The following is a 12,497-nucleotide window of genomic DNA, read 5'->3' as shown; positions in this document are numbered from 1 at the left end:
ATATTTCAAATTCAGTGTAATCCAGCGACAAGTTCAAAAGATAAAGCCTTTCGGTCAAAAAGTGCTTATCTCACAAAATTGAAGCGTTTTTGATCAGGATAGGAAATAACTCATGAATTTCATCGTCCTTGTTTCTGCTGTTGTAATATGTTTTTTAGGACATGATTCTGCACAATATATGTCAAATTCAGTGTAATCACATCACAATTTATAAAGATATAGCCATTCGTTCAAAAAGTGCTTAACTCACCGAGTTGAAGCGTTTTTGATTAGGAGTGGATATAACTCATGAATTTCATCAAGCTGGTTTCTGCTGTTGCAATATGTTGTTTAGGACATGATTCTGAACAATACATTTCAAATTCGGTGTAATCCAGCTACAAATTCAAAAGATATAGCCATTCGTTCAAAAAGTGCTTATCTCACCGAGTTGGAGCGTTTTTGATTAGGAGTGGAATTAACTGATGAATTTCATCAGGCTGGTTTCTGCAATATGTTATTTAGGACATGATTTTGCACAATATATGTCAAATTTAGTGTAATCCCATCACAGTTTATAAAGATATAGCCATTCGTTCAAAAAGTGCTTATCTCAACAAGTTGAAGCGTTTTTGATTAGGAGTGGAAATAAATAATGAATTTCATCAAGCTGGTTTCTGCTGTTGCAATATGTTTTTTTGGGATATTATTCTGCACAAAATATGTAAAATTCAGTGTAATCCCATCACAGATTATAAAGATATAGCCATTCGTTCAAAAAGTGCTTATCTCACCGAGTTGAATCGTTTTTGATTAGGAGTGGAAATAACTGATGAATTTCATCAGGCTGGTTTCTGCATTATGTTATTTAGGACATGATTTTGCACAATATATGTAAAATTCAGTGTAATCCAGCTACAAGTTAAAAAGATATAGACATTCGTTCAAAAAGTGCTTATCTCACCGAGTTGAAGCGTTTTTGATTAGGAGTGGAAATAACTGATGACTTTCATCAAGCTGATTTCTGCTGTTGCAATATGTTGTTTTGGGATATTATTCTGCACAATATATGTCAAATTCAGTGTAATCCCATCACAGATTATAAAGATATAGCCATTCGTTCAAAAAGTGCTTATCTCACCAAGATGAAGCGTTTTTGATCAGGATTGGAAATAACTCATGAATTTCATCAAGCTGGTTTTTGCTGTTGAAATATGTTTTTTAGGACATGATTCTGCACATTATATGTCAAATTCAGTGTAATCCCATCACAGTTTATAAAGATATAGCCGTTCGTTACAAAATTGCTTATCTCATCAAGTTGAAGCGTTTTTGATTAGGAGTGGAAATAACTCATGAATTGCATCAAGCTGGTTTCTGCTGTTGCAATATGTTATATAGGACATGATTCTGCACAATATATGTCAAATTCAGTGTAATCCCATCACAGTTTATAAAGATATAGTCCATTCGTTCAAAAAGTGCTTATCTCACCGAGTTGAAGCGTTTTTGATTAGGAGTGGAAATAACTAATGAATTTCATCAAGCTGGTTTCTGCTGTTGAAATTTGTTGTTTAGGACATGATTCTGCACAATATATGTCAAATTCAGTGTAATCCCATCACAGTATATAAAGATATAGCCATTCGTTCAAAAAGTGCTTAACTCACCGAGTTGAAGCGTTTTTGATTAGGATTGGAAATAACTCGTGATTTTCATCAAGCTGGTTTTTGCTGTTGAAATATGTTGTTTCGTACATGATTCTGCACAATATATGTCAAATTCAGTGTAATCCAGCTACTAGTTCAAAAGATATAGTCCATTCGTTCAAAAAGTGCTCATCTCACCGAGTTGAAGCGTTTTTGATTAGGAGTGGAAATAACTGATGAATTTCATCAGGCTGGTTTCCGCAATATGTTATTTAGGACATGATTTTGCACAATATATGTCAAATTCAGTGTAATCCCATCACAGTTTACAAAGATATAGCCATTCGTTCAAAAAGTGCTTATCTCAACAAGTTGAAGCGTTTTTGATTAGGAGTGGAAATAAATAATTAATTTCATCAAGCTGGTTTCTGCTGTTGCAATATGTTGTTTTGGGATATCATTCTGCACAAAATATGTCAAATTCAGTGTAATCCCATCACAGATTATAAAGATATAGCTATTCGTTCAAAAAGTGCTTATCTCACCGAGTTGAAGCGTTTTTGATTAGGAGTGGAAATAACTAATGAATTTTATTAAGCTGGTTTCTGCTGTTGAAATATGTTGTTTAGGACATGATTCTGCACAATATATGTCAAATTCAGTGTAATCCAGCTACAAGTTCAAAAGATAAAGCCATTCGGTCAAAAAGTGCTCATCTCTCCGAGTTGAAGCTTTTCTGTTTAGATGTGGAAATAACTAATGAATTTTATTAAGCTGGTTTCTGCTGTTGCAATATGTTTTTTAGGACATGATTCTGCATAATATATGTCAAATTCAGTGTAATCCAGCTACAAATTCAAAAGATATAGCCATTCGTTCAAAAAGTGCTTATCTCACCGAGTTGAAGCGTTTCTTATTAGGATAGGAAATAACTCATGAATTTCATCAAGCTGGTTCCTGCTGTTGAAATATGTTTTTTAGGACATGATTCTCGCCAATATATATCAAATTCAGTGTAATCCCATCACAGTTTATAAAGATATAGCCATTCGTTCAAAAAGTGCTTAACTCAACGAGTTGAAGCATTTTTGATTAGGAGTGGAAATAACCAATGAATTTCATCAAGCTCGTTTCTGCTGTTGCAATATGTTGTTTAGGACATGATTCTGCACAATACATTTCAAATTCAGTGTAATCCAGCTACAAATTCAAAAGATATAGCCATTCGTTCAAAAAGTGCTTATCTCACCAAGTTAAAGCGTTTTAGATTAGGAATGGAAATAACTCGTGATTTTCATCAAGCTGGATTCTGCTGTTGAAATTTGTTGTTTAGTACATGATTCTGCACAATTTATGTGAAATTCAGTGTAATCCAGCCACAAGGTCAAAAGATATAGCCATTCGTTCAAAAAGTGCTTATCTCACCGAGTTGAAGCGTTTTTGATTAGGAGTGGAAATAACTGATGAATTTCATCAGGCTGGTTTCTGCATTATGTTATTTAGGACATGATTTTGCACAATATATGTCAAATTCAGTGTAATCCAGCTACAAGTTAAATAGATATAGCCATTCGTTCAAAAAGTGCTTATCTCACCGAGTTGAAGCGTTTTTGATTAGGAGTGGAAATAACTGATGACTTTCATCAAGCTGATTTCTGCTGTTGAAATATGTTGTTTTGGGATATTATTCTGCACAATATATGTCAAATTCAGTGTAATCCCATCACAGATTATAAAGATATAGCAATTCGTTCAAAAAGTGCTTATCTCACCAAGATGAAGCGTTTTTGATCAGGATTGGAAATAACTCATGAATTTCATCAAGCTGGTTTCTGCTGTTGAAATATGTTTTTTAGGACATGATTCTGCACAATAAATGTCAAATTCAGTGTAATCCCATCACAGTTTATAAAGATATAGTCCATTCGTTCAAAAAGTGCTTATCTCACCGAGTTGAAGCGTTTTTGATTAGGAGTGGAAATAACTAATGAATTTCATCAAGCTGGTTTCTGCTGTTAAAATTTGTTGTTTAGGACATGATTCTGCACAATATATGTCAAATTTAGTGTAATCCCATCACAGTATATAAAGATTTAGCCATTCGTTCAAAAAGTGCTTAACTCACCGAGTTGAAGCGTTTTTGATTAGGATTGGAAATAACTCGTGATTTTCATCAAGCTGGTTTTTGCTGTTGAAATATGTTGTTTCGTACATGATTCTGCACAATATATGTCAAATTCAGTGTAATCCAGCTACTAGTTCAAAAGATATAGTCCATTCGTTCAAAAAGTGCTCATCTCACCGAGTTGAAGCGTTTTTGATTAGGAGTGGAAATAATTGATGAATTTCATCAGGCTGGTTTCTGCAATATGTTATTTAGCACATGATTTTGCACAATATATGTCAAATTCAGTGTAATCCCATCACAGTTTATAAAGATATAGCCATTCGTTCAAAAAGTGCTTATCTCAACAAGTTGAAGCGTTTTTGATTAGGAGTGGAAATAAATAATTAATTTCATCAAGCTGGTTTCTGCTGTTGCAATATGTTGTTTTGGGATATCATTCTGCACAAAATATGTCAAATTCAGTGTAATCCCATCACAGATTATAAAGATATAGCCATTCGTTCAAAAAGTGCTTATCTCATGGAGTTGAAGCGTTTTTGATTAGGACTGGAAATAACTAATGAATTTTATTAAGCTGGTTTCTGCTGTTGAAATATGTTGTTTAGGACATGATTCTGCACAATACATGTCAAATTCAGCGTAATCCAGCTACAAGTTCAAAAGATAAAGCCATTCGGTCAAAAAGTGCTTATCTCTCCGAGTTGAAGCGTTTTTGTTTAGGTGTGGAAATAACTAATGAATTTTATTAAGCTGGTTTCTGCTGTTGCAATATGTTTTTTAGGACATGATTCTGCATAATATATGTCAAATTCAGTGTAATCCAGCCACAAGGTCAAAAGATATAGCCATTCGTTCAAAAAGTGCTTATCTCACCGAGTTGAAGCGTTTTTGATTAGGAGTGGAAATAACTGATGAATTTCATCAGGCTGGTTTCTGCATTATGTTATTTAGGACATGATTTTGCACAATATATGTCAAATTCAGTGTAATCCAGCTACAAGTTAAATAGATATAGCCATTCGTTCAAAAAGTGCTTATCTCACCGAGTTGAAGCGTTTTTGATTAGGAGTGGAAATAACTAATGAATTTCATCAAGCTGGTTTCTGCTGTTGAAATATGTTTTTTAGGACATGATTCTCGCCAATATATATCAAATTCAGTGTAATCCCATCACAATTTATAAAGATATAGCCATTCGTTCAAAAAGTGCTTAACTCACCGAGTTGAAGCATTTTTGATTAGGAGTGGAAATAACCAATGAATTTCATCAAGCTGGTTTCTGCTGTTGCAATATGTTGTTTAGGACATGATTCTGCACAATACATTTCAAATTCAGTGTAATCCAGCTACAAATTAAAAGATATAGCCATTCGTTCAAAAAGTGCTTATCTCACCAAGTTAAAGCGTTTTAGATTAGGAGTGGAAATAACTCGTGATTTTTATCAAGCTGGATTCTGCTGTTGAAATATGTTGTTTAGTACATGATTCTGCACAATTTATGTCAAATTCAGTGTAATCCAGCTTCAAGGTCAAAAGATATAGCCATTCGTTCAAAAAGTGCTTATCACACCGAGTTGAAGCGTTTTTGATTAGGAGTGGAAATAACTGATGAATTTCATCAGGCAGGTTTCTGCATTATGTTATTTAGGACATGATTTTGCACAATATATGTCAAATTCAGTGTAATCCAGCTACAAGTTAAAAAGATATAGCCATTCGTTCAAAAAGTGCTTATCTCACCGAGTTGAAGCGTTTTTGATTAGGAGTGGAAATAACTGATGACTTTCATCAAGCTGATTTCTGCTGTTGCAATATGTTGTTTTGGGATATTATTCTGCACAATATATGTCAAATTCAGTGTAATCCCATCACAGATTATAAAGAAATAGCCATTCGTTCAAAAAGTGCTTATCTCACCGAGTTGAAGCGTTTTTGATTAGGAGTGGAAATAACTCATGAATTGCATCAAGCTGGTTTCTGCTGTTGAAATATGTTGTTTAGGACATGATTCTGCACAATATATGTCAAATTCAGTGTAATCCCATCACAGTATATAAAGATATAGCCATTCGTTCAAAAAGTGCTTAACTCACCGAGTTGAAGCGTTTTTGATTAGGAGTGGAAATAACTCATGAATTTCATCAAGCTGGTTTCTGCTGTTGCAATATGTTGTTTAGGACATTATTCCGCACAACTCATTTCAAACTCAGTGTAATCCAGCTACAAATTCAAAAGATATAGCCATTCGTTCAAAAAGTGCTTATCTCACCGAGTTGAAGCGTTTTTGATTAGGAGTGGAAATAACTGATGACTTTCATCAAGCTGATTTCTGCTGTTGCAATATGTTATTTTGGGATATTATTCTGCACAATATATGTCAAATTCAGTGTAATCCCATCACAATTTATAAAGATATAACCATTCGTTCAAAAAGTGCTTAACTCACCGAGTTGAATCGTTTTTGATTAGGAGTGGAAATAACTGATGAATTTCATCAGGCTGGTTTCTGCATTATGTTATTTAGGACATGATTTTGCACAATATATGTCAAATTCAGTGTAATCCAGCTACAAGTTAAAAAGATATAGCCATTCGTTCAAAAAGTGCTTATCTCACCGAGTTGAAGCGTTTTTGATTAGGAGTGGAAATAACTGATGACTTTCATCAAGCTGATTTCTGCTGTTGCAATATGTTGTTTTGGGATATTATTCTGCACAATATATGTCAAATTCAGTGTAATCCCATCACAGATTATAAAGATATAGCCATTCGTTCAAAAAGTGCTTATCTCACCAAGATGAAGCGTTTTTGATCAGGATTGGAAATAACTCATGAATTTCATCAAGCTGGTTTCTGCTGTTGAAATATTTTTTTTAGGACATGATTCTGCACAATAAATGTCAAATTCAGTGTAATCCCATCACAGTTTATAAAGATATAGCCATTCGTTCAAAAATTGCTTATCTCATCAAGTTGAAGCGTTTTTGATTAGGAGAGGAAATAACTCATGAATTGCATCAAGCTGGTTTCTGCTGTTGCAATATGTTATATAGGACATGATTCTGCACAATATATTTCAAATTCAGTGTAATCCCATCACAGTTTATAAAGATATAGTCCATTCGTTCAAAAAGTGCTTATCTCACCGAGTTGAAGCGTTTTTGATTAGGAGTGGAAATAACTAATGAATTTCATCAAGCTGGTTTCTGCTGTTGAAATATGTTGTTTAGGACATGATTCTGCACAATATATGTCAAATTCAGTGTAATCCCATCACAGTATATAAAGATATAGCCATTCGTTCAAAGAGTGCTTAACTCACCGAGTTGAAGCGTTTTTGATTAGGATTGGAAATAACTCGTGATTTTCATCAAGCTGGTTTTTGCTGTTGAAATATGTTGTTTAGTACATGATTCTGCACAATATATGTCAAATTCAGTGTAATCCAGCTACTAGTTCAAAAGATATAGTCCATTCGTTCAAAAAGTGCTCATCTCACCGAATTGAAGCGTTTTTGATTAGGAGTGGAAATAACTGATGAATTTCATCAGGCTGGTTTCTGCAATATGTTATTTAGGACATGATTTTGCACAATATATGTCAAATTCAGTGTAATCCCATCACAGATTATAAAGATATAGCCATTCGTTCAAAAAGTGCTTATCTCACCGAGTTGAAGCGTTTTTGATTAGGAGTGGAAATAACTAATGAATTTTATTAAGCTGGTTTCTGCTGTTGAAATATGTTGTTTAGGACATGATTCTGCACAATATATGTCAAATTCAGCGTAATCCAGCTACAAGTTCAAAAGATAAAGCCATTCGGTCAAAAAGTGCTTATCTCTCCGAGTTGAAGCGTTTTTGTTTAGGTGTGGAAATAACTAATGAATTTTATCAAGCTGGTTTCTGCTGTTGAAATATGTTTTTTAGGACATGATTCTGCATAATATATGTCAAATTCAGTGTAATCCAGCTACAAATTCAAAAGATATAGCCATTCGTCAAAAAGTGCTTATCTCACCGAGTTGAAGCGTTTTTTATTAGGATAGGAAATAACTCATGAATTTCATCAAACTGGTTTCTGCTGTTGAAATATGTTTTTTAGGACATGATTCTCGCCAATATATATCAAATTCAGTGTAATCCCATCACAATTTATAACGATATAGCCATTCGGTCAAAAAGTGCTTAACTCACCGAGTTGAATCGTTTTTGATTAGGAGTGGAAATAACTGATGAATTTCATCATGCTGGTTTCTGCATTATGTTATTTAGGACATGATTTTGCACAATATATGTCAAATTCAGTGTAATCCAGCTACAAATTCAAAATATATAGCCATTCGTTAAAAAAGTGCTTATCTCACCAAGTTAAAGCGTTTTAGATTAGGAATGGAAATAACTCGTGATTTTCATCAAGCTGGATTCTGCTGTTGAAATATGTTGTTTAGTACATGGTTCTGCACAATTTATGTCAAATTCAGTGTAATCCAGCTACAAGGTCAAAAGATATAGCCATTCGTTCAAAAAGTGCTTATCTCACCGAGTTGAAGCGTTTTTGATTAGGAGTGGAAATAACTGATGACTTTCATCAAGCTGATTTCTGCTGTTGCAATATGTTGTTTTGGGATATTATTCTGCACAATATATGTCAAATTCAGTGTAATCCCATCACAGTATATAAAGATATAGCCATTCGTTCAAAAAGTGCTTAACTCACCGAGTTGAAGCGTTTTTGATTAGGAGTGGAAATAACTCATGAATTTCATCAAGCTGGTTTCTGCTGTTGCAATATGTTGTTTAGGACATTATTCTGCACAATACATTTCAAATTCAGTGTAATCCAGCTACAAATTCAAAAGATATAGCCATTCGTTCAAAAAGTGCTTATCTCACCGAGTTGAAGCATTTTTGATTAGGAGTGGAAATAACTGATTAATTTCATCAGGCTGGTTTCTGTATTATGTTGTTTAGGACATGGTTTTGCACAATATATGTCAAATTCAGTGTAATCCAGCCACAAGTTAAAAAGATATAGCCATTCGTTCAAAAAGTGCTCATCTCACCGAGTTGAAGCGTTTTTGATTAGGAGTGGAAATCACAGATGAATTTCATCAAGCTGGTTTCTACTGTTGCAATACGTTGTTTAGTACATGATTCTGCACAATATATTTCAAATTCAGTGTAATCCAGCGACAAGTTCAAAAGATAAAGCCTTTCGGTCAAAAAGTGCTTATCTCACAAAATTGAAGCGTTTTTGATCAGGATAGGAAATAACTCATGAATTTCATCGTCCTTGTTTCTGCTGTTGTAATATGTTTTTTAGGACATGATTCTGCACAATATATGTCAAATTCAGTGTAATCACATCACAATTTATAAAGATATAGCCATTCGTTCAAAAAGTGCTTAACTCACCGAGTTGAAGCGTTTTTGATTAGGAGTGGATATAACTCATGAATTTCATCAAGCTGGTTTCTGCTGTTGCAATATGTTGTTTAGGACATTATTCTGAACAATACATTTCAAATTCGGTGTAATCCAGCTACAAATTCAAAAGATATAGCCATTCGTTCAAAAAGTGCTTATCTCACCGAGTTGGAGCGTTTTTGATTAGGAGTGGAATTAACTGATGAATTTCATCAGGCTGGTTTCTGCAATATGTTATTTAGGACATGATTTTGCACAATATATGTCAAATTTAGTGTAATCCCATCACAGTTTATAAAGATATAGCCATTCGTTCAAAAAGTGCTTATCTCAACAAGTTGAAGCGTTTTTGATTAGGAGTGGAAATAAATAATGAATTTCATCAAGCTGGTTTCTGCTGTTGCAATATGTTTTTTTGGGATATTATTCTGCACAAAATATGTCAAATTCAGTGTAATCCCATCACAGATTATAAAGATATAGCCATTCGTTCAAAAAGTGCTTAACTCACCGAGTTGAATCGTTTTTGATTAGGAGTGGAAATAACTGATGAATTTCATCAGGCTGGTTTCTGCATTATGTTATTTAGGACATGATTTTGCACAATATATGTAAAATTCAGTGTAATCCAGCTACAAGTTAAAAAGATATAGACATTCGTTCAAAAAGTGCTTATCTCACCGAGTTGAAGCGTTTTTGATTAGGAGTGGAAATAACTGATGACTTTCATCAAGCTGATTTCTGCTGTTGCAATATGTTGTTTTGGGATATTATTCTGCACAATATATGTCAAATTCAGTGTAATCCCATCACAGATTATAAAGATATAGCCATTCGTTCAAAAAGTGCTTATCTCACCAAGATGAAGCGTTTTTGATCAGGATTGGAAATAACTCATGAATTTCATCAAGCTGGTTTTTGCTGTTGAAATATGTTTTTTAGGACATGATTCTGCACATTATATGTCAAATTCAGTGTAATCCCATCACAGTTTATAAAGATATAGCCGTTCGTTACAAAATTGCTTATCTCATCAAGTTGAAGCGTTTTTGATTAGGAGTGGAAATAACTCATGAATTGCATCAAGCTGGTTTCTGCTGTTGCAATATGTTATATAGGACATGATTCTGCACAATATATGTCAAATTCAGTGTAATCCCATCACAGTTTATAAAGATATAGTCCATTCGTTCAAAAAGTGCTTATCTCACCGAGTTGAAGCGTTTTTGATTAGGAGTGGAAATAACTAATGAATTTCATCAAGCTGGTTTCTGCTGTTGAAATTTGTTGTTTAGGACATGATTCTGCACAATATATGTCAAATTCAGTGTAATCCCATCACAGTATATAAAGATATAGCCATTCGTTCAAAAAGTGCTTAACTCACCGAGTTGAAGCGTTTTTGATTAGGATTGGAAATAACTCGTGATTTTCATCAAGCTGGTTTTTGCTGTTGAAATATGTTGTTTCGTACATGATTCTGCACAATATATGTCAAATTCAGTGTAATCCAGCTACTAGTTCAAAAGATATAGTCCATTCGTTCAAAAAGTGCTCATCTCACCGAGTTGAAGCGTTTTTGATTAGGAGTGGAAATAACTGATGAATTTCATCAGGCTGGTTTCCGCAATATGTTATTTAGGACATGATTTTGCACAATATATGTCAAATTCAGTGTAATCCCATCACAGTTTACAAAGATATAGCCATTCGTTCAAAAAGTGCTTATCTCAACAAGTTGAAGCGTTTTTGATTAGGAGTGGAAATAAATAATTAATTTCATCAAGCTGGTTTCTGCTGTTGCAATATGTTGTTTTGGGATATCATTCTGCACAAAATATGTCAAATTCAGTGTAATCCCATCACAGATTATAAAGATATAGCTATTCGTTCAAAAAGTGCTTATCTCACCGAGTTGAAGCGTTTTTGATTAGGAGTGGAAATAACTAATGAATTTTATTAAGCTGGTTTCTGCTGTTGAAATATGTTGTTTAGGACATGATTCTGCACAATATATGTCAAATTCAGTGTAATCCAGCTACAAGTTCAAAAGATAAAGCCATTCGGTCAAAAAGTGCTCATCTCTCCGAGTTGAAGCTTTTCTGTTTAGATGTGGAAATAACTAATGAATTTTATTAAGCTGGTTTCTGCTGTTGCAATATGTTTTTTAGGACATGATTCTGCATAATATATGTCAAATTCAGTGTAATCCAGCTACAAATTCAAAAGATATAGCCATTCGTTCAAAAAGTGCTTATCTCACCGAGTTGAAGCGTTTCTTATTAGGATAGGAAATAACTCATGAATTTCATCAAGCTGGTTCCTGCTGTTGAAATATGTTTTTTAGGACATGATTCTCGCCAATATATATCAAATTCAGTGTAATCCCATCACAGTTTATAAAGATATAGCCATTCGTTCAAAAAGTGCTTAACTCAACGAGTTGAAGCATTTTTGATTAGGAGTGGAAATAACCAATGAATTTCATCAAGCTCGTTTCTGCTGTTGCAATATGTTGTTTAGGACATGATTCTGCACAATACATTTCAAATTCAGTGTAATCCAGCTACAAATTCAAAAGATATAGCCATTCGTTCAAAAAGTGCTTATCTCACCAAGTTAAAGCGTTTTAGATTAGGAATGGAAATAACTCGTGATTTTCATCAAGCTGGATTCTGCTGTTGAAATTTGTTGTTTAGTACATGATTCTGCACAATTTATGTGAAATTCAGTGTAATCCAGCCACAAGGTCAAAAGATATAGCCATTCGTTCAAAAAGTGCTTATCTCACCGAGTTGAAGCGTTTTTGATTAGGAGTGGAAATAACTGATGAATTTCATCAGGCTGGTTTCTGCATTATGTTATTTAGGACATGATTTTGCACAATATATGTCAAATTCAGTGTAATCCAGCTACAAGTTAAATAGATATAGCCATTCGTTCAAAAAGTGCTTATCTCACCGAGTTGAAGCGTTTTTGATTAGGAGTGGAAATAACTGATGACTTTCATCAAGCTGATTTCTGCTGTTGAAATATGTTGTTTTGGGATATTATTCTGCACAATATATGTCAAATTCAGTGTAATCCCATCACAGATTATAAAGATATAGCAATTCGTTCAAAAAGTGCTTATCTCACCAAGATGAAGCGTTTTTGATCAGGATTGGAAATAACTCATGAATTTCATCAAGCTGGTTTCTGCTGTTGAAATATGTTTTTTAGGACATGATTCTGCACAATAAATGTCAAATTCAGTGTAATCCCATCACAGTTTATAAAGATATAGTCCATTCGTTCAAAAAGTGCTTATCT

Source organism: Fistularia commersonii, unplaced genomic scaffold, assembly GCF_037954325.1.
Source record: "Fistularia commersonii isolate RoL2024-O1a breed Wild unplaced genomic scaffold, RoL_Fcom_v1.0 HiC_scaffold_37, whole genome shotgun sequence".
In the NCBI taxonomy this organism is placed as follows: domain Eukaryota; kingdom Metazoa; phylum Chordata; class Actinopteri; order Syngnathiformes; family Fistulariidae; genus Fistularia; species Fistularia commersonii.
This window is presented reverse-complemented; position numbering follows the sequence as displayed.